Source organism: Varanus komodoensis, unplaced genomic scaffold (assembly GCF_004798865.1).
Source record: "Varanus komodoensis strain SLA01 unplaced genomic scaffold, ASM479886v1 scaffold13_3, whole genome shotgun sequence".
NCBI classification, from domain to species: Eukaryota; Metazoa; Chordata; class Lepidosauria; order Squamata; family Varanidae; genus Varanus; species Varanus komodoensis.
The window spans coordinates 13,574,459-13,598,239 of NW_025335409.1; the positions used below are offsets into that span (position 1 = coordinate 13,574,459).

Genomic DNA, 23,781 nt, shown 5'->3' on the forward strand with positions numbered 1-23,781 from the left:
CCACCTGTTCCCTCTTATTTTATGAGTCATCTTACAGCAGAAGTTCTCAGAGCAATTTAAGCAAAAGTAATAAAAGCAATGATGAAATCAGTAATTTTTTAAATTCAAAGCAGCAATAAAATTTCAGGACCTAACAGAGATGAATAACTGAGCAGCTAAAAATATAGAGAAGATTGTTTAAAACACAGCATCAAACATATAAAAAATCAAGCACATTAAAATGCTTTCTAAAGACCTGCAAGGATAAAATGGCTTTTCTTGGTATGCGGAGTCCACAAAGTAGGTGCTGGCCAGAGCATCCAGGGTGGGAGTTCAGCACTTTACATGGCACCAGCTCTCAGCTTGTGGGGTCATTCAGAGCGGGGTTCAAATTCCGATCTCAAGCCTGGGCAGGCACTTATGGGATCAGGTGGTTCTTTAGATATTATGACTTTACACTGGATTGTGTGAATGGCTTGGTAAATTAATAACAGCACCTGGAACCAGGCCCAGAAATAAACTGGGAGCCAATGACAGTGGCACTTTAGTTGCATAATCTAGCTATATCGCTTTTTACGAGTCAGTACCCTAGCTGCCCACTTTTGTACTAAGTGACATTTCAGGGCTATTTTCATTCTGTTCATCAGGGATGGGTGTCACAGGAACACAAAGGTATTGGAAATTGCTGCACTGATAATAGCCATTCTGACCAAGACCTTATCTTCTGAGTTAAGTCTAAATATTGCCAGAATTCTGCTACTTGGGAATTTAAAGGGGTGTTGCTCTGAATTGGAGGAGTTAAGTCAGAAATCCTTGATAGCCTCCACAGTGAAAAGTAGGTTCTCCCCTTCAGAAAGTCACTTTTCATATGAAGAAGGTAACAAAAATGCTCATGGGGGAGGACTAATATGCTGTCTGCCTTTATATGTTTACTGTGTCTACAAATGTACCCAGACAATTGCCTTTTTTATCTTCCTGAGCTTTTAAGGTCCAAGTTTAATCCTACTGACTGGTTTATGCTGCTTTTGTGATTTTATGGCCGTTTTCTTGTATTTGTTTATTTACATTTAATCATTTTGTAAACTGCTCTGGGAATGTGATTGAAGGGTGGTATAAAAATGCTTATTCATAATACCTCGTTTCCTAAAACTACAGGTAGGTAACAATATGTTAGGCTTCCCAGTTACTAACTCCCCCCTGCCATCAGCTTGAAACATAATTTTATGTATTCGAGTCTGCATCTTACCCTCAATTGTTGTCTACTACCATAGATGCCAAACATCAGGTTTTGATAATTTCTCTAATGGGAGGTAATTTGACAGTGGTATGGCTGCTCCCATCTGAATGCTCTAGTGCGCTGACTTGGTGTAAAGCTTTTCCACTTCGGTGGGCATTCCCAGTGAATCACAGACTTCCTTAATTATGGTAGTGCTGAGGGGGCCACTGCAGCTTGTTCTTTCCTGTCCCAGGATAATGTTGATTTGAGTAGAAGCCACAGGGGTACTTGCTCCTTGTGGCCTGGACCATCTCGTGTTGCCACGCAGGCATGGAACAATTCCCCATGCTGCTGCTTTTAGTTCTGCAGTCCAAAATCAAATGGAGCCTGATTAATGCATAATGAACTGAACTTGCAGGAAATTAAAATGATGGTCGTTGAAAAAGTGTGTAATTCTGACGCATCATGTCCATCCCAAACGTTTGTGCTGATGGTGGTAAAGAATACAGTTCTGAGAAATGTTAAGAGTCATTTAGGATAATGGTTTAATCTAGAACTAATGTTAAATGCTGTTATTAGGGAAAGCATAATAGACTCCTGAAAACACGCTGATTTATTTTTTTCTGTTTATTACATCATGTCTTTAAATAGCTGCAGGATTTTTGCTGTTGTTGAAAACATGGCTTATTATCATGGTTTCAAAGAATATATTCCTCTTACATATTACTCATACACTTTTTAAAAATGGTTTTTCCAAGCAATTGCACACTGATTTGTGTTTTAATTTAGAACCCCAGAACTGTTGCTGCAGAGCAGGGATATGGTTGCTACCACAATTTTTGCTCATCCCTCAGCATACTTTATCTGCCCTTGTTTCCCTCCAAAGTTATTATACTTACAATATGTCCTGCTCAGGAAGAGTGTTAGTTCTTGTGCAAGATTTTAAACTAATATACAGTGTAATGATTGCTGGTCAACCTTGACCTTGAAATTATCAGTACCATGGCAATTTAGTAGCAGAAATTATTTAAAAGAAAGGGAGGGAGCTTAGGGCATATATTTTCTCCCATCTGTCATCCTTCCATTGGTTGAGTAGACTATTATTTACTCTGCAAGAAAAAATATTTTAGATGGGATAAATATTTACAAATGCAACGTGTCAGGGCAGGTTGGAGCTTTTTGACCTCTTTCAGACAAAGACAAGAAAATTAGAGGGACCTGTTAAAAATCTCAAAATATTTTAATGGCTGGTACAAAAATATAGAGAATATAGGTGAGAAGCAATCAATTTTAGCTTCTGGGGTATGTTTTAGGTTTTACTGTAATGCCTACTTAATGAAATAACATATGTCATTGCAACTATGTTGTACACATAATAAAATTGCTAAATTTCTAGATCCCTTTCAGAAAAGAATAGAATATAGTAGTAACCCACAGAACACTAAGTAGTAAGGAAATAGTATAGCAATACTGGTTGAAAATGTCACATATCTAATTACTGTAACAGGCTAAGAGGGGAAAAGTTGATTGTGTGGAACAATTGGATAATGGAATAAGATATGCATGAGTGTTATGAAAAATAATTCAGGAGGGCTTTTAAAGTAGATTCATTTTTTTTTAGAAAGAGTATGTAAAATGAAAAGAAGTTCATACATTTGAATGTTCCAATTGCGCAGGAATATGATTGCAGTCCTATGCATATTTTCTTGGAAGTAAGCTCCATTGAATTCAGTAGACATACTTCTGTTTGCAGCAAAGTGCTCTTAAACACTTTCATTTGGGTGTGCTTTTGCTGCCCTACCTGTACATCTGGGTCTTTCATCATGTTGGCCAGAGTGATGGGAGTTCTGGTCTGGAGGGCACCAGACTGGGGAAGGCTATTGTAGTACATACTGACATTCTCTTGGGGATTCATATTGTGGAGCAAAATCTTTGTCAGTGGGCAAACTCCCATTCAAGGAAACTTATCTGTCCGTACTCTCCCTATTTCAAGGAATCCCTTAAAAGTTTCTGTGAGCTCCAGCACCCCCAGAACATAAACTGAAAAATGCTTACAGAGAAGTGTCTGTATTACCTTCAGATGGAAAATCACCTTCCTGTGCAGTTAAATAAGGTCAAAAAGTAACGTGCTAAATTGAAAGAGAAAGCGTTCAATATATATTTTGTTCAGCTGTGACTTCAGAAAAAGGAACTGGGGTAGGTTGTAGTCCCTGATAGTTGTTTTGTTGGGAGAAATAATGTATAGTTAGGATGGAAGGGCACTGTAAAAAGCTCAAGCATGAATAAAGTCTGTTAATTCATGATGAGGCATCATGTTTCCTTAAAGTAATGAAGAACTTTGATCAGAAAGGGGCATTTCTGCCTTTGTTGAAGCTTATGTAACATTTCTTTCCAACAAGCTGTATTCATGTACGTATAAAAACACACACATTTCTTAACTATTCAGTTTGATAAATTCAAATCTACAGAGTTACATTTTAATTTTTCCTTAATTTTATCATTTTGTTTTGTTGAAATTCACAATAAAAATAAATTTAAAAGGATCATATTTTCATTACAGCTGCTGGAAGCATCCTTTAACAGAAGAATATATCCTTTGTTACACCTCTTTTTTCTTGCATCTACTGTAAATCAGACATACCTTCCTTGAAATCAATGGGTTAGGTCCAGACTTAGTCATGCTTAGAGTAGACCCATGTGGATTTCACTTAGCCATTAGTAACTTATCTGGTTGATTTCAGTGGGCCTACCCTAAGCATGTGTTGGTCCAACCCAATCAATGAAAAAACAGTGTAAGGTTGTAATTGAGTATATCATAGAGCATAGAAAAAAATATAAAATCTAGGAGGGAAATATATGTCCCAGAGGACTTAAAAGAAAATAATCAAATTTAAGAAAATTGAAAATTTGGGAAAGCTTGGGAAGGCTGTGCTCTATGCAACTCATCTGACAGAATGCTAAGTTAGTTTTATTTTGCAAAGCTAGAATGTAGGAATGTCTGCTTAAAAAAATACTGTGTATCAGTATTTGTTGCTGACAGAGTTGTTGCAGCCAATAAATATTTTTTAAATGAAAGGAAGAAATGAAAGACACATTTTTAACAAGAGAAACATTCTGAATTGATCAAGGACTGAAGGGGCACCAGATTTGGTCCTCTAATGAATCAAAGCACTACCAAATGCCCCCTTTAACGCATTGTTGGACTGAATTGGCAATAGTGACTTGGGAAGAATTTTTTTTCCAACACACACCATCTGTTTCTGTCTGCTCATGAAAATCTATTCCAAGAAGAATCCAGTTCATACAACTTGTCAAAATGAGAATATGCCTCAACATCTTTTTTTTGTATAAGGTGTTTCCTGGGTTAAAATGTTTCCCCTCTCTGTGTTGAAACATGTTCCAGTCCATTATTGTGATGGATACAGCACCATTTTTCCTGGGAAGGTCATGCTTATTGGTCTCAGTTCAGCTGCCTCGTGTTTATTTTTTTAGACACCAAACCTGTCTTCTAGTGTTCCGGTTAAGTGTATGAAAGCAGAAGAATGTAATGCAATGAAGCAAGAACTCTCGTGCGGTGAAGTATGATCTCTGGTGACCATGCTTATGCAGGCATTTACTGCAACATGATTAGTTAATGATCCTTGTGGCAGTCCATGCACCTTTGGAGAGGCTGTCTGTGGCTTCAAACAGCCATTAATTTGCAGATGTGTACAACTTTATCTACGTGGTCCATTAATCTGTGCTAATAAATCTTCTCACTAGAAGCTGCACACAGAGTTCTGGAAATTCAGGCTCCATGGTTAGATTTAGAGAAGATTTAGAGTCCCATCTCTGATTTCAGAAATACATTTTGAGGTTGGAGTTAGGACTCTGAATTTGGAACTCCCTCTTTCCATCCTTACAGCTAACATAGAAAGAACCACACTGGTTGCCACTCCAAGGTCAGAAGAGCAACCTTTGCTGGAACATGACATAACTTGATAGCACACCAGCCGGTCTTTTTAGTGAGCCACAGTAAAAACTTAGATAAAACTGGCCCTGAAAAAGAGTTGCATAGTTGCATGCCAGCTTTTGAGATTAAGCTGAAGTTTTGTGGCATCTTTAGTTTAACATTTCCTTTAAACAAGTAACTCATTTTGGCACAATGCTCCTATAAGAGACTGCAACTGAATTTTGTGTCATCCAAGACAGGATATTTCAACAATGGTCTCAGTTTAGCTTGTTTAACTAAAGAGCTATTTCCCTGGAAACATTGATGTTAGCCTAGTGTGAAATCTGTGCAAAGGAAGAATCAGGTTAATTTTTTCTGCTATACAATCAGGTTCTCCTTTGAGAGAGAAGTAGTTAATGGAATTAAATCACTCTGGATTCTTTCTCACTGAGAGGTGGTATTTCATATTAAAGGGCAAAGGACCTTTTGAGTGTGTGTGAGGGGATGGTTGTCAGACATAGCCTAGCAATAGCTCAGTCCTCAAACACATTAGCCCATAAGCCCATAAGCATTTTGATGCCAAATTTTCAGATAGCAGAAAATACAAGGAGTTGAGAGGACACAAAGCACCGGGAACTGAAGACTCGGGGGAGCAGAAGGTCCTGCAAAATTATAGGCTGGTCCACACATGCATATGTATCACTGGAGGACTGCAGCATTATGTTCCCTTTGATGTGTGAATAAGCGGTCACATGCCATTGTCAATGGACTCAACTTATACATCACCTCAGATACAATGGACTTGAAATATATATTCCATCAAGAGCTGAATAGTCAAGCGTTGAGAAATCAAATGAGTTCCATGCTTTCAGTGTGAATCAGCCCTAGGCAACTTAGTAATGATGCTAGATCAAATCGATATGATGAAGCTCTGACAGGCCACCTGGGCTATAATATATTGCTCTATAGTTTACCTGCAAATGTACCTACTGCATCATCTTCTAGAGCTAACCTATTTGTTTATTCAAAGTATGTATATGTTACCCTTCATTGCAAATTCCAGGGCAGCATACAAAAATCATTAGAAAATTAAAATTAGTTCTTCATCGTGGCCTCTGTGCATCACACATATGGGTACTGCACTTGCGCAGTGCCTGTGGCCAGAAGATTGATAGCTAACGGTTTGGCGGGAAAACTCGGCTCCCCTCCCGAGTGAAAAATGGAAGCACAGCGGCTCTGATAAGCCATCTGAGCACAAAAAGGCTAAGAGAGATAAGGCCGGAAAGCTGCCTCAGAAATCTAAGAACCTGGAGCACTCTAAACACCAAAACTCAGGGGGGAGCAGTCGACATTGATAGTCTTGCCACTTATCACCACCTTGTGGCAAGCTATGATCCAGCCATGGGACCTGCCTGCCCATCCGCAACCAACTTCGAGGAGGTACGAAGTCATGTACCAGGTTCGGGAGGAGGACATTCTGTTCCTTCTCCGTCATCCGAAACCGAACTCGGTCGTGGTGGAGTCCTCCCAGGGCAGGGAATCAAGGGGTCACGCCGTGCCCTGAGATAAAGAAGGCAGGAAAATCGACTCCCTAGCTCGCTGAGTCTATGCTGCCTCTGGACTCGGCTTGAGGATTTCAAACTATGAGGCGACACTGGCTCGTTACCAGTATTTCATAAAGCAGCGCCTCAACGTTATCTTGGCTCTCCCGGGCAACCAGGGCGACCTTGCAAAAGTCTTCATAAAAGAGTCCATGCAGGTCACAGTCCAACAGCTGTCCACCACTCGCCATCACGTGGACACAGATTCCAGGGCCCTGATCGGTGCCGTCTCCCTCCGGAGGCATGCATGGCTACGCAATCGCAATTTCCCAGAGGAGACAAAGAGGCGTATAGAGGAGATGCCCTTTGACGGGTCCAGTCTTTTTCATTCTAGAACCGACCACAAACTCAAGAAGATACATGAATCCAGGATGACGGCTCGACAGACGGAGCTTCAACCACAAACTGTAAGTGGTCTTGGACCCGTCCATCATACCATCAACCATACCAACCGAGGCAGCAACCTCTGCACTGACAGCAACAGCGCCGCTGACAACAGCCGCCGCAACGCTACCAACAAGACCGTCATCGCTTCAACGGTGACAGGAGGCAATGTTGACGGGACGGACAAACCCTTCCTCTCCTCCCTAACCCACCCACCCCTCTCTCATTTGGGGACCGGCTGAAAGGCCGACTCCCCATTTGGGAGTCCATCACATCTGATCGGTAGGTGTTGTCCATCATTCAGCATGGATATCGGATAGAATTCGACATCGTTCCTCCATCGAGCCCAATCCGGTTCACTCCATCCTTACCGGTACTGATCAACGAAGTTCAACAGCTTCTTCGTAAAGGAGTGATTCGTCAGTTAGCTCGAACGGAAAGACTCCACAGATTCTATTCGAGATATTTTACAGTCCCGAAGTGATATGGTGGTCTTTGTCCAATACTTGACTACAGAAATGTCAATACATTCATCACAACAAAAAAATTCAGGATGACCACCCTCCAAAACATCTTACCATTGCTGAGGAGAGAGGACTGGTTTGCCTCATTGGAATTAAGGGACACCTATTTCCACATTTCCATCCATCTGTTTCATAGGCGTTTCCTTCATTTTGCTGTTGCGTCTCAGGTTTTCGAATTCATGGTGTTATCCTTCAGACTGGCCACTGCGCCAAGGGTTTTTACAAAGTGCATGGCTCCTGTCTGTGCCTTTCTACGACTGCGAGGAGTTCAGATTTACCCTTATCTTGATGATTGGTTGCTAGTCTCCCAAACCAGACATGGACTTATTGCTGCGATACAGACAACCTGTTCCCCACTGCAAAATCTTGGACTTTGCATTAACACCGAGAAATCTTCTCTTGTTCCTACACAAATGATCACTTTCATCGGAGCTCATCTAGATTCCATGACGGCAAGAGCGTTCCTCCCACAGAACAGACAGCAAGCTCTTGCTCAACACATCCATCGGATGTGACGAGACAGGACCGTTCCTGCCAGGTCCATCCAGAGACTATTGGGGCATAGGGCTGCGTCAGTTGCCATTGTCCCACATGCCAGACTTCGACTTCGTCCTCTCCAGCTTTTCTTCAACAAAGTGTTCCGACCGCAAAGGGACTTGCTGACGAAATTACTTCGGATTCCGTCTTCTGTTCTTCACTCTCTACTATGGTGGACAATTCCGGCCAATCTGAATGTGGGGGTACCTTTCCAACCCCGATGCCCTTCGATGACTCTTGGTACCTATGCATCCCTACTGGGATGGGGAGCAGTGTGTTCTGACCTACACATTCAAGGCTTATGGAATCGACAAGAATCCAGGAATCGTCTCAATTTTCTAGAACTCCTGGCAGTATTCAAGGCTCTACGCTCATTCGAGGACATTCTCCGGGACCGAGTAGTTCAGATAACTTCAGATAACATCGCTACAGTCTTTTACCTGAACAAACAAGGAGGGACGAAGTCACCAACGTTAGCATGGCTCTCGATGCAAATCTGGGAGTGGTGCATTCCGAGAGACATTACTCCGGTAGCAATACACCTTGCCAGTACGGACAATGTGGAAGCCGATCTTTTAACCAGGCACATGTCCACATCTCACGAGTGGGAACTGGATCGTCGGGTATGCGACCAACTATTTGATCGTTGGGGCCACCCAGACATAGACTTATTTGCTACCCAACAGAAAAGGGTAAGCAAAATGTTCTGCTCGAAAGCGGGAATCAGACAGGGGTCGACGGAGGATGTCTTTATGATCCCCTGGAACAATATGAACTTTTACGCTTTCCCTCCGATTCCTCTCATTATGAGAGTAATATCGAAGATAATCCACAACAGGGCCACAGGATTGCTAATAACTTCATGGTGGCCGCGCCAAGCTTGGTTCTCGACTCTTCTGTATACCTCTCAAGAAGAATACCTTCAACTTCCATCCATCCCATACCTCATAACTCAGCGAGGGGGCACGATTCGCCACCCAGACTTAACATCGTTGAAGTTGACAGCATGGCGAATTCAATAACAGCCGATACTAACTCGGTACTGATGTCGTCTGCATTTCCTATGGATCCCGTCTTCGGATCCAACATGTTACTTCACGCTTCAAATTTTTCTGCACCCTCTGCACCCTTGGATCTAACGAACGTTCTGTCGGGTCTGACACTTTTTCACCCAGACATCCAGCGTATTCTCGATTCTGCGCTAAGACCGTCAACTCGAAAGTCATATGTGGCCAAGTGGCGATGATTCTCTATCTTTGCGGAGTCTTTCTTCCACAGTCAACATTCATAGACCATATTCTCCAGTTCCTCCTAGAACTTTACCATTCCGGACTGAAGCCGTCATCCATTAAAGTGTACACGGCAGCAATTTCCTATTACCGTGGTACAATTCAAGGTTTCTCCATTTTCTCCCAACAATTGATAAAGAGTTTCCTTAAAGGACTCCATAACCTTCATCCAACAGTCATACCGGTTATGCCTACCTGGAGTCTTTTAGTGGTCTTACAAGCACTAACGAGTTCCCTTCGAACCTTTGGCAATGATCAATTTACATCTTCTTTCTTGGAAAATACCATTCCTTGTAGCAGTTACGTTGGCTCGGAGAGCTAGCGAGCTCTGCGCCCTCAGGGTAAACCCTCCGTATTTGAATTTTCATAGGGAGAAAGTAGTTTTACGAATGGATCAATCCTTTCTTCCTAAAGTGGCTACCCCCTTCCATATGGGTCAAGACATTGCTTTACCTGCCTTTTTTCCATCTCCGTCGAATCCAATTGAGAGATCTTTACACACACTCGACGTACGGCGCTGCCTAGCCTTCTATAGATCTAGAACTGAGTCTAGTCGACATTCCAACAGGCTCTTCGTTAAGTACTCTGAACAAAATCAGGGTTTTCCAGTTACCCCTCAGAGACTCTCCAAATGGATAGTCCACACCATTACTCTCTCCTATCAGTTGGCTAAGATAGACTTGCCTACAACCCCGAGAGGAAATTCTACTAGAGCTGTAGCTTCTTCTTCAGCCTTTGCGTTGGGAGTTCCACTTGATGATATCTGTAGGGCAGCCGCTTGGACCACTCCATGTACATTTGCAAAACATTACCGACTGGATGTCCGGGCTAGACAAGACTGTTCCTTTGGCAGAGCCGTTCTTTCAGCTGTTCTTCATTGATGACACTTCCCTCCTCCAGTCAGGGTAAGCTTGCTACTCTGTCCATATGTGTGATGCACAGAGGCCACGACGAAGAAAAGCAGGTTGCTTACCTGTAACTGATGTTCTTCGAGTAGCCATCTGTGCCATCACACAACCCACCCTCCGGCCCCGCTCGGTGTCAATGGGTGGTGTTCTTTTTGGTACCGTGTTATTTTTGCCATTGGTACCTAGTCAGTATGTTTCTCTCTTGTGGTTGATTTCGACGACATAAATTACTTAGTTACAATTTGCTCTTTGGAGAGCGAACGTCCGGTCTGTCAAAGACTGGAAAATGGCGGACACTCTGCTCCATATATACTGTGAGGGGGGAGGGGAGCGGCGTTTTCCCGCCAAACCATTAGCTATCAATCTTCTGGCCACAGGCACTGCGCAGGCACAGTACCCAGATGTGTGACTGCACAGATGGCCACTCAAAAGAACATCAGTTACAGGTAAGCAACCTGTATATTATTATTATATTATTATAATAATATCACATTTATATCCTACCTTCCATCTTCTTGCAAGCAACCCAAACTGATAATAACATCTGATAATAAGACAGAGGGACTGCAGGTGGTGCAGTGGTTTAAACCGCTGTGCTGCTGGGCTGGTTGATCGAAAGGTCGCCAGTTCGAATTTGCACAATGGGGTGAGCTCCTGTACTCTGTCCCAGCTCCTGCCAACCTTGCAGTTCAAAAGCATGCAAATGCAAGTAGATAAAAAGGTAGCACTTCGGTGGGCAGGTAACAGCATTCCGTGCACTTTGGTGTTTAGTCATGCCAGCCACATGACCACAGAGACTGTCTGCGGACAAATGCTGGCTCCCTCAGCTAGGAAACGGAGATGAACACCACCCCCTAGAGTCAGACATGACTGGACGTAATGTCAAGGGGAAACCTTTACCTTTAATAAGACAGAAAATCAAACAAAGGTAGACATAATTAAATCCTTGGTTAAACAGACCAAAATGCCATCACTGGTAGCTCCTGATCTGCACAAGGAAGACAATTCCAGAGTCAGGAATTCCAAAAATTCTCTCCTGTTGCTTTCTGTCAAATGTGCATTTGTAGGCAATCCAACTGCCATGAGGCCCTCATCCAGTAGATCACAATAGACGGGCAGGTTGATGAAGAAAAAGCAGGTAACTTGGCCCAGTAACATTTGGGCCTGATCACTGTTAAATGAAATTTGCATGTAATATATGGCTGTCTCCTCCATTGTTCATTGGTTAAATAGCAGCTGTGGAAGGGAGTATGCCAATGAACCTTGGCAGGGAACTCTCTGCTCTCACTTTAGCACTGGTTCCCAAGCTGAAGCTGAATTCAAAGGACTATTTTTGTTCTTTAAAACCCTTCACTAGTTTAGGACCAGGGTACTTGAAGGAACAGCTGTCTTACATATGTGATAACCTGTATTTCAAATTTCACTGTATATAGAAAAATAACATGATATGGAGAAAATTTTCCTAACATCCTTGTTGTTGTTAGTCGCGAAGTCGTGTCCGACCCATTGCGACCCCATGGACAACATTCCTCCAGGCATTCCTGTCCTCCACCATCCCCCGGAGTCCACCTAAGCTCACACCAACTGCTTCAGTGACTCCATCTAGCCACCTCATCCTCTGCTGTCCCCTTCTTCTTTTGCCATCTATTGTTCCCAGCATTAGACTCTTCTCCAGGGAGTCCTTCCTTCTCATTAGGTGCCCAAAGTATTTGAGTTTCACTTTCAGTATCAGGCCTTCTAAAGAGCAGTCAGGGTTGATCTCCTCTAGGACTGACCGGTTTATCGCCTTGCAGTCCAAGGGACTCCCTAACATCCTAGTGCACCCTTTGTAAGGAATATGTATTGTGCTCGGAGCATTAAGAATGTGATCCCTCAGAAACCCAATAGTAAAGTTTAGATGGGCCTGAAATTATTACATTTCTGCTGACTATGTAAGTTATTGACTATGTAAGTAACTATGTAAGTTGTTGACTATGTAAGTTGAGAGCCAGTGTGGTGTAGTGGTTAAGAGCATGGGACTGGGACTAAAAGGATCTGGGTTCTAGTCCCCGCTCAGCCATGGAGCCAGCTGGGTGACTCTGGGCCAGTCACAGACTCTCAGCCCAACCTACCTCACAGGGTTGTTGTTGTGAGGATAAGATGATGGAGGAGATGTAAGCTGCCTTGAGCCCTTTGTAGGAAAAAAGGAAGGATATAAATCGCAATATAAATAACTCACTGCCTTGTCTTCATCTACAATTTAAACAAGGACTGTGTACATAGCTGAATTTACTCGCATCCGTTCCTTGTTGCTATTGCTCTCTTCTAGTCATCCCGTTTCTTTCTTCCTTATTTACCCTACTTCTCTGTGTGTCAGTTTTTCCTGTTGTGGAGCAAAGGCCATTTATTTTTTTCCTTCCCTTTTTTGCTTTGGTTACTTTGTAAAGGGCAATAGTGATGATTGGCACTGTAAAGCCAACTTAACCAAACCTAGAGCCCTTCAGGTGTTTTGGACTATAACTTCTATCAGCCCCAGACAACATGGCCAGTGGTCAGGAATGATGGGAGTTTTAAATCCAAAATACCTGGGGGGGAACCAGGTTAGAGGAGGCTTGTGCAAAGGATCAGCATAAAATAGTAAAAATATGGGTTTTTTGATCAACTAGAGGGTTGATAGCTACCATACAAGAATTAGTGGCCATGATCGAACAGCAGTGAAATATATGATAATTAGCTGGAAATCCATCTAGTGGTGCTTCTCATCTCAGTACTGGTTGTGCATAGTGGCCTTCATCTCACTTTCAGGTGGTCAGGAAAGAGCAAAGAACTGGTTCTGGCAACTGTTGCCTTATTTCTGTCTCTGCTGTTATTGTCATTATTCATATCTCAAGATTTCTGTTGATGGGGCATGGCTGTTGCTGACACTCGCTGCTGCTGAGTTCAGTAAGGCATCTACTCTTGGAAGGCAGGGAAATGTCACTGCTGAATGTCAATGTGAATGAAGTGATGTTGCCCAGGAACCTCAAGGGCCTATTGTCCCTTTCTCTGCTTCCTCCTTCCCCTTAATGGAACTGTTAAAAAGGATCAGGAAGGGCTGTAGATGAGATAAGTAGAGAACAGCACATGACAGGCAGCACAACCAGGAAGTCTAATGTGTATCCCTCTGAGACACCATGAGGAATGATGCCACTGGAGTATCTTACTTTCTCATGCAAACATTACCTTCCCTCTGTAAGATGAATGCTTTGCTAAGAGTGTCATAGATTGTTGCTGTTGACTGCGTATCTAGTCCTTGGGGGTATACTGAAGATGGAAGGTTGATTTCAGTTCTTTCTTCATTAAAATACATGTTTAAAAGCAAGGCACTGACGGTTGGTTGTTAAACCCCTTTTGTGTTTCCTGGTGCAACCAACAATTGGCCCCTTCAGGGTCTTAATTCTCTTCATTACAGAATAATTCTCTGCATCTTTCTGGCCTTTGCACATTTTAGTTACCAACGTAATTGCTTCCTGGCAGGATGCAAACAGTTTGACAAGAAAATAGCATGATAGTGTCAAAAGGTTCTTCCTTACATGGCTGGGAAAAATCAGTCCAGCATAAGAAGGGACTCCCAGGACTGATTTCACACATGGATGTATAATATGGTCAGGTAGTTAACAATTTCCCAGGTAGACAACAGCTGAATAAGAGAGATGCTTCTAAAGCACAATAGTATAGAATCACAGAATCATAGAATGGTAGAGTTGGGAGGGCCTATAAGGCTACCAGTCCCCTGTTCAAGGACTCCAGTAAAAATACCCCTACCAGATAGCGGTCCCACCCTGCTTCTTGAATGCCTCCAGCATGGGAGAGCCCATGACCTTCCTAGGGAATTGTACTGTGCTAAGAGTGAGAATTTTTCTTCTGAAGTCCAGCTGGAATCTGGTTTCTTGTAACTTAAGCCCATTATTATTATTATTATTATTATTATTATTATTATTATTATTAGAACATTTCTATGCCACCCCTTGCCGAAGCCTCGGGGCGGCTTACAACACAATAAAATACAATACAATATAAAAATAACAATATAAAATTAAAATTAATAATATAAAATAAAAAATATACACGATATAAAAGAAGTTATAAAAGAAAAGTTGTGAAAGAAAAGAAAAGAAGTCGCCCTGGCCAGATAAATAAGTAAATATTGTTAACAATTAAAATGACGTTTAAATAAAAAGGTCTTCACCTGGCGTCGAAAAACAAATAATGACGGCGCCAGGCGGACCTCTCTGGGGAGCACATTCCAAAGATTGGGTGCCACCGCAGAGAAAGCTCTCCTCCGAGTACATACCCTCCTAATTTCTTTCACGGAGGGTTCCTGGAGAAGGGCCTCTCCCGCAGATCTCAAGGGGCGGTCGGGCATATATGGATGTAAGCGCTCCTTCAGGTAACCAGGTCCCAAGCCGTTTAAGGCTTTATAGGTCATAACCAACACCTTGAATTGGGCCCGGACTTCAATGGGAAGCCAGTGAAGCTGTCGGAGGACTGGAGTCATGTGAACATAACGCTCCGTCCCCGTCAGCAACCTGGCAGCTTTATTTTGAACCAATTGAAGTATCCGGATCGTCTTCAAGGGAAGCCCCACGTAAAGCGCGTTACAGAAGTCAAGGCGGGAAGTCACCAGCGCGTGTGTCACCGTTGCCAGGCAGTCGTACTCCAGGTAGGGGCGCAGCTGATTAATCAGCCGAAGCTGAAGGAAAGCACTCCTCGCCACCGCTGTCACCTGAGCTTCCAATGAAAGCTCCGGGTCAAGGAGTACTCCTAAGCTGTGGACCTTGTCCCTAAGAGGGAGTGCAACCCCATTCAGGGCCAGGTCAGATCCACCCTCTCCGAAGCCCGATCCGCCAATCAACAGGACCTCCGTCTTGTCTGGATTGAGCTTCAGTTTATTGGCTCTCATCCAGCCCATTACCTCGGCTAAGCACCGGTTCAGCACAGCCACTGCCTCACCTGGATTAGTGGAAAATGAGAGGTAGAGCTGGGTATCATCAGCGTACTGATGATTCCATAGCCCACACCTCCTGATGACCTCTCCCAGCGGTTTCATGTAGATGTTAAATAGCAAGTAGGACAAAATGGAACCCTGTGGAACTCCATGGCATAGCTGCCATGGTGCAGAGCCATAGTCCCCCAGCACTACCTTCTGGAATCGGCCGTTGAGATAGGAGCAGAACCACTGCAAAGCAGTGCCTCCGACCCCCAATCCCGCTAGCCTATCCAGAAGGATACCATGGTCGATGGTATCAAAAGCTGCTGAGAGGTCCAGAAGAACCAACAGGGACGCACTCCCCCTGTCCTTCTCCCTGCACAGGTCATCGTACAGGGTGACCAAGGCAGATTCAGTACCGTACCCGGGTCTGAAGCCGGACTGAAATGGGTCCAGATAATCAGTTTCATCCAAGAGTGCTTGGAGTTGTCCCGCCACCACCCGCTCCAATACCTTGCCCAGAAACGGGATATTGGCCACTGGTCTATAGTTAGTGGCCATCTCTGGATCCAGTGATGCTTTCTTCAGGACCAGTCGGACTACCGCCTCCTTTAAAGGGGCAGGCACCTGACCCTCCCTCAGAGAAGCGTTAACCACTTCCAAGATCCAGGTCCCAATCCCGTGCTTGGAATTATTTATTAACCAAGGCGGGCAAGGGTCCAATAGGCAAGTGGTGGGACGTACTCATCCAAGCACCTTGTCCACATCATCGGGCCGCAATAACTGAAATTCATCCAATAATTCTGGACCAGACGGCAGCATTGGCGTCTCCCCAGAAACCTCTGATTCATTAGTGGAGTCCAGCTCGTGATGAATCTGAGCGATTTTCTCCCTGAAATGTCTGGCAAAGTCATCACAGCGGGCCTTTGAGGGTGGAACCAGATCTTCCTTAGGACCGGGGCGAACCAGGCCTTGCACCACTCGAAAAAGCTCTGCCGGACGGCATTGTGAGGAGGCAATGGAAGTGGAAAAAAACTTCTTTTTCTCCGCCTTCACCGCCACAGTGTAGGCCTGATAGTGGGCTTTCAAGTGTGTTCAGTCAGATTCATCCCGTGATTTCCTCCACCTATGCTCTAGCCGTCTCCCCACCTGCTTCATCGCCCGCAATTCAGGTGTATACTAAGGGGAAGAGCGAGCTCTGCCCGGTGGGAGAGGATGCTTAGGAGCGATCGTGTCCACAGCCCTGGTCATCTCCCTGTTCCACAGATCGACCAGAGCCTCAACAGGAGCGCCAGTCTTGTCAGCCGGAAATTCCCCCAGGGCTTTCAGGAATCCATCCGGGTCCATCTGGCTCTGGGGGCAGACCCACACAATCGGATCCGCACCCTTACAGAAGGAGAGGTCACTCTCGAGCACAAAACTCACCAGGAAGTGATCTGACCATGACAGGGGAGTCAAACATAAATTTCTCACCCTCAGGTCACCCTCTTCCTGCCCTGTTGAGAAAACCAGGTCCAGAGTGTGTCCACGTTCATGGGTCAGGCCGGAGACCCATTATTCTGTGTCCTGCAGTCTGGTATGATTGAGAAAAGATCCTGGTCCTCTTCAATGCAATAGCCTTTCAAGTATTTGAAAAATGCTGTATCTCCTCTCAGTCTTCTCTTCTCAAGACTAAACATGCTCAGTTCTTTCCATCTCTTCTCATGGAGCTTCATTTCTATTCCCCTGATCAACTTTGTTGCCCCCCTGTAAACCTTTTTCAGTTTGGCTTCATCTTTCTTAAACTGTGGAGTGCAGAACTGAATTCAAGATGGGACCTAAATAGCACTGAATAGAGGGGAACCACTGTCTCTTGTGATTTGGAAGATAACACATCTGTTCATGCAGCCTATCAAGATCAGTTTGAATTTTGTTTTTGTCTTCCACGGTATTAGCTATCTCAACTAATTCTGAATCATCTGCAAATTTTAATAATAAATGTAATGCATGAAGAATAATAATAATAATTAGTAATAAATAAGTAGCCATTTGCACTTCCTGTAGAATGCCAAAGGAACCCTTGTTTGATTTTCCCTGTGATTCCCTGTGACTTAGGTGAATTACAGAAGTGGCACCATAAAGAAAAGTTTCTGTGTGGTGCTTTCCTAGCTGATGGAAATGCTCCTCATGTTGTACATGTTGTTTTGGAAGTCTCTCTAAGCACATTCCTAAGCATGATCTTGCTTAGCCTAAGTGCGGAGAACAGAGCATAGCTGCAGACCAGCAGACCTCTCCTTTTAAACTGTGTCAGGGAACCAGGGCTCACACAGGTGTAATGCTAGCCCCCTTTTTAAAGCAGGAATGCTCATGTTCTTTAATTCCTAATTCCCTCTGTATGTGTCTGTTTAGCTGCAGTTCTCACAGTAGCTCCATGTGCGCATGGAGCAGGGGTTTTGCCAGCATCACTATATAGTTATGAGTTCTCTATCATTATGTAAAGTATTTTACAGTAGCTTAGTCTTGAATGGCCAATGAAGTTTTACAAAAAGCATGCTTCTGGCAGAAAGAAAACTCTCCACTAGAACTGGTGCATTGGTATGAATCAACAGAGCTTCTGAATTTTGGGACCTCTTCTTAGGGTGGCCATGGGGTCTGCCAGGATGAGCACCTTCACTTCAAAATGTACCACTGTCTGCCCAGTCCTCTTTCTGTCATGCCATTTTGAGGCCCAGCTGCCATGGCTATTTACCCCACATTGTGATAAAAATATTCACATCAAATGAGGCCCTCTCACACCAGTGAATTGTTTTTTCCTCTCCAACTACCAGATCCTCCCTCTCCTGAGAGTAAGAGAAGTCCAGGCTCTGTCGTGATGGTTTGTTAGAAACAGGGAGAGCCATGCTGTCCTGCACTAAAGCTGTTCTGTGCCTTCTTCTCCAGGAAGACAGCTTGCAATTTTGAAATGAACTCTGTGATGCTTGGGTATTTAAAATAGTTTTCCTCATCCTCTCCCCAGTGCCCCATGATACTGTGACTCTCCTACAAAAATATAAACAATGTTGATGGTGCTGAGAACAGTAAAACTGGAAACTATCCTTTTTGCTTGAATTTGAATAGTCATTTTGTTCCTCGTGCACTTCATACAGACCTTTAAGCTATCTGGAAGTGTCTTTCCCCACTCTTCTCCCACGTACATTATTTATTTAACATTATTTATTTTGTTTCTTTACTGCCCCCTAGCCAACATTGCCATTCTCAAAAGGAGCATCTGTTTCAAACAAACCTGTACAAGCTGCCCACTTTACAGATGATTTGGCATATGCTGTTGATTTTATTTTCCCCAGAAACCATGGCCAAAGATAAGAGAGGTCATTTCCCATCACAGCTAGTTGAAAATAAGGGCCTTTACAAAGGATCATTTTTGAGTGCAATAATTCCATAGTTACTCTTTTGTTGGTGAAGATCTAGGTGTTCTTTCCTTCCAGATATCACTTCTGCTAAAGGGGTATATATATCATTTGCTCATCACTCAGTCAAAATATTCTGTTTCTGGAATAGCTTCATTTTTTCCCCATCAAGATTGTATATTTTAGCGGCAAGAGTTCTGGGTAACCTGTTATATGAAAATTGTGGACAATGATTTGATACTGCCTGCAATGTCATTGCCATTTCCCATCTCTTGCTGTGCCATTTTATGGATTTATTCATAGGTTAAATTGCTCTCCTGCTGTACCACCAAAGGAAAGGAGTGCTCATCTGGTAAGGAAAACTCACAAACTTATCCCTTATCCCTTCTCCTCTTCTTCTTCCTTCTTTTTCCATGGACTAGTAATATCCTGCCAATTCATGAAGCTTTTGGTCCATCCTGCTATCCCATCTGGTCTGACCTGCCTGTGATATGATCTTACATTACTTCTCAACCTAGTTTGGGGTATGGTGGGCGGAGGCATGGGAACCCACATTTTATATGTGAGAATCCCCTAAGAAAGACATAATATCTACTTAAGCTTTCTACAAACTTGGAATGTTTTAAAATAAATGCTTTTCCACATGAGAGATGCATCATTAAGATTGCAAGGAATAAGGCCAAGTTTTATAGCAATGTCAGAAACTCATGAAGTCAAACCGGCATCTGAACAGAAGAACAATAACACATCTGCTCATCCTTGTTTTGCTGTGAAAAGAAGGCTCTTGAGATTGATACTTGATGCAGAATATGTGTTTATCGCTAGGGACTGTGGTCCTATTTCTGATCTTTCCATGAGGAAAGGTTGACAGCCAGTGTGTTCCGCTTTTCTGCTCTGCTTCTCTCTCCGCTAAACCATCTTCATTCCAGCTGCATTCATTGCCAGAAAGATAGGTTTGGGATGCTGGCTAGCCACCAGATACAAAATCTTGCACCTGTCTGCCAGATGTCTGCAATTGAGTGTGGCACTGCTACACCATCTGCACTGTAGCCTGGCAGACCCTCTTCTCTAAGTAACTTGGCCCTGAAGCCAGTTAATGAAGAGAATCAATTCAAATATCTTCCACTTTACAAAAATATATATTTCCCCCTTTTGTATCTTTTTATGTCTTACAGGGCCTGCCTAAGTGTGTTCCTTCTCTGAAATTGCCATCCTGTGTGAACTCACTTTTTTCTGAGCATCCAAATGACAGTGTCAGTTTGCTGCATTCGAGTGTATATTCTGGTGTTATATTAGCCTGTTTTGTTTTTTGAGACCTGATTTCAAGCAACATTTTTTGTAATAAAAAACACAGATGCAGCTTCTACTTGACTGGGGAGGAGAGGCAAAGAGCACTATTGAGGAATGTTAAGGGTTAAAGTGCCTTTATTTAACACTAACATCCTGTAGTTTTCAGCAATTTTATTTAGTCTCATTTTTATAATAAAGTAGCACTATTTCAGTATTTCAAAGGAAAAGAGAAAAGTGAGGGGAAATCAGTAATTAAGCACTTTGCCACAAACAAAAATGTAATTGGGGCAATGAAGTGAATATTAATAGGTTATTCATCTTTAATCACTACCTATGCATATTAGGAAGATGTAAAATGAGCTGAACCTAGAAGGCAGAATGTTTGGTCCTGCTAGGAGACATAGCTGAAGGGAATGATAAAGACTATAGAGGATCTTGATTTTAGGAATTGGCATTGCTATGTAATATAGCACTATGTTAAGTTTCCTTCCCCCTTCTAATGTGGAGTAAATGCCACTTCTTCCTTCTGCCTTGCTGGCAGGAGCTCAGCAGAGATTAGGAATTCTCAAAGTGCTCAGACCTCAGTAGATTGTCCTGCCTCTTAGCTTACCTTATGATCCAAGCTACAGGCTTTGTAGAAGAAGAAGAAAAAGAAAGGAATCTTCCAATTTAATGCATAAAGTATTCAAACCAAATTGAATGTGAAATTACATTGGCTTCTTCAATACATTGTAGATTCGAAGCAAGGCTCCAGTTTGAGCCAAGGCTTAACTGATCTCTTCTAAAATGTTAATGTTGTGCAGTCAAAGTATAGGACGCTTTATAGAAGATTGCAAATAGGAATGGATGACTGTGCTGATTTCAGTTTCTCGTTTTCTAATTCTTAGTTCATTCTGTCCTGATTTTGCATCAGTTTCTGTGGAAAAAAGTCTCCATGAAAATTTGTATGCATTCTTGTGTGTATTTCTCCTAATATGTAGTAGGTATTAATGTTTGCCTAATGTACACTTTTTTGCACTTGATATACTCATGTTTATATGTGTGTTTCCTTCATATATACATTTTGTAGGTCCAGTATTTATTTATTTATTTATTTATGAAATTTATATGCCGTCCAATTACCAGCGTAGCTCTTGTAGGTAAAATTTTTAGGTGTTTGGAGAACTGCAGTGCAAACTGTGAATACCAAAGTAAAATTGTTCTGGTTTGCATGTTTAATTGAGAAGGGTGAATTAGGTGATTTTTGTCAAAATGCAAACTGAACAAAATTCTTTCCTATTACAATCAAAGAAAACAAAACTAAGCTTCTCTCTTGAGAAACCTATGACCATGAGAGTGATGACAGAAGCAAAGTTAGCAATGCGTGAGTGTGACATTTGGTTGTGGAATTCTCAATTTTATACAGTCCTAATACCTCAGTCCAGCATCCTAACTCTGTAACTATTAAGTCCTGTATTTTCAAAATCTGGCTCCCTCCAAATAAATCCTTAATCATTTTAAAAATGAGATTCATGACTACTAATATATGTAATTGGGTATGACAGAAAAACTGGCTCAGTAAGTACATTCATGTCAAGCTGTCCCCTGGCAACAAACCACAGTTAGTTGCTTGTTCTGCAAACAAGCCATAGTGTGCCCAGGAAACAATCGGGCTCACTGTGGGTTGTTTGCCCAATCACTTCTTCTTGGTCCTCCTGCTGATAGTCCAGGGGGTACCATAGCAGGGCCAGCTTGTCTTCCCACCTCTGCTGTCACTCAAATATATCCATACTGGATGTTTCAGGAGCCAAACCAAATTGAAAATAAAAATCAAATGCTTACAGTTTTGTGCCCTTCGCTATTCATTCTCACTGGTTGTGGCATATCTCCCGCACCCAAGATTTAGGATTTTTAATAATCAACAAATCAATGAGCCTCATATAAAGGAGTTGAAGTGTTCATGGTTCAGCTGTTTGTGCTGGATTTATGATCCATAAAGTTGTATGCCCTCCTTAGTCCAAAAAAGAGCTTCCTCTTTTATGCAGGAATTGTGGGAAGTTCCCTAAATCAGTGTGGCCTTCATTAGGCATGCAAAGGGTATATGAGAAGAGAAGGTTGAAGAATGTTTTAAAAGATTCTACAGAAAGTTAGCATTACAGTAGATAGTGCTTCCAAAATGGGAGGCATCACCTCTGTCAATGCATAACTGTCCATTTAAGGCTGGCTTGGATTTCAGGTGGCTGATCACCTCCCTATATTGGGCCGTGATCACAAGTACGTACACAAAATATGAAGTGCCTTAACGTAGATTCATGACATACTTTTGGACTGATAGGTGTATGCACATATATCTCCTGGTTGCAGATCAAGCCACTGGTCCATCACCAAGGTTAATGAATCATGACTAGATTGTCAGGCAAACTGAAGGAGTGGACCATGGAATTGTATGTGTCATCTTGTCTGCAGAGTTCTCCCACCTACCCCTTTCATCATGGTTAGTGTCTCATTCCATTGATGTTAAAAATACAGCGGACAGGTTCATGCATCTTGACAAGCCACTGAGGCATTTTACCACTGTTGATCTAATGTTGTGGTATTTCAGCATGGTAGGTTTGGACTTAAAAAACCACGAACAGAAACAATTGTGATTTCTTGGTGACATGATGGCTTGTTGTGTTGTCCAAACCCAGGAAACACAACCCATCATCAGGCCAGAACCAAAGAACTCCTTGGCAAGAACGGTCCATTGCCATTTTTGCCAAATGGCTAGCCAGAGAGCACCACTGACAGCTGCTGTTTTGCACAGGTGCCATAGACATCCCTGTTCTGCCCGCCTCCTGCCCTAAGGATCTTCTTTGTGCAATCTGCTGTGGAAAAGAGCAGCATCTCTAAATCTATTCTCCTGATGAGCCCTCTTCTGGCTCCCAGTTGTCACCGAGGTGTCAGGCTGGACAGACCTCTGGCAGGTGGGAGTAAGAAAGGGGGGCAAGTAGCACCTCTACCTTGTCACAATTGCTTGCAAAAAAGGCACTAGTGTGGGTGCTGGGTTGGTGATAGTGTGTCTGCTTTTTCCTGTCTGTGCAGTATTGTACTGTATGTACTGGAAATTATTTTACTTCTGCTTTGAGTTTTGCTGCATGCTTTCCTTCCCCCTATTATCTTTAACTGAATTCTGTTTTAGCTTGGCAAAGCAGTATTACTGAATAACAGCCACAGAGGTTTTAAAGGCCTCCTGCTGTAATTTGGGGAGGGAAAATCATACACTAAAGGGTACCCCTGTGCATACCTTTTTAGAATGTCTGTTTCACTCCCAATTAAGCAGGTGTGAGTTTGCACCTTTAATCCCCAGGCAAGAAACATGTTGCTTCAGGAAAATTAGAAGAGGAAGGGGAACAAAACAAGTAAAGCTCAGATATTTTATAAGGCAATACAGGATCAGGACAAAATGTGTCATCTTTGTTGGTCCAGACATGCCATTTCCCCTGCCTGGATTTGGGCCTGAAAGACCAATGCAAACTGTGGGTACATGAAGAGTAAGTTATATGCAAGGACACTGTCACTTAAGGCATCAGCTTCCCATTTCCTGGCTCCTTGGGAATTGAGCCCACATGTTTAGCCTTAACTGTTGCCTTAGACTGGAAGAAATAATGAAATTTATAGTATAGATTCATTTGCTCTGAGCTCTCAGTGAAGGATAGGTTTCCTCATTTGTTTGCAAATGCTTTCTTCAGAACAGGCTAAGAAGGAATGTAAATAAGTGAAATGAGTTGTTTGGGGTGCCAGTTTTGCAAAAATATTTGACAGGACTT

General features: G+C 42.8%; 1 protein-coding gene across 1 annotated transcript in view; it reads left to right on the forward strand.

Annotated features, from left to right (window-relative positions):
* LHFPL3 (LHFPL tetraspan subfamily member 3) overlaps window positions 1-23,781 on the forward strand; it is a 169,274-nt gene that overhangs the window by 144,596 nt on the left and 897 nt on the right. The window lies entirely within an intron of this gene.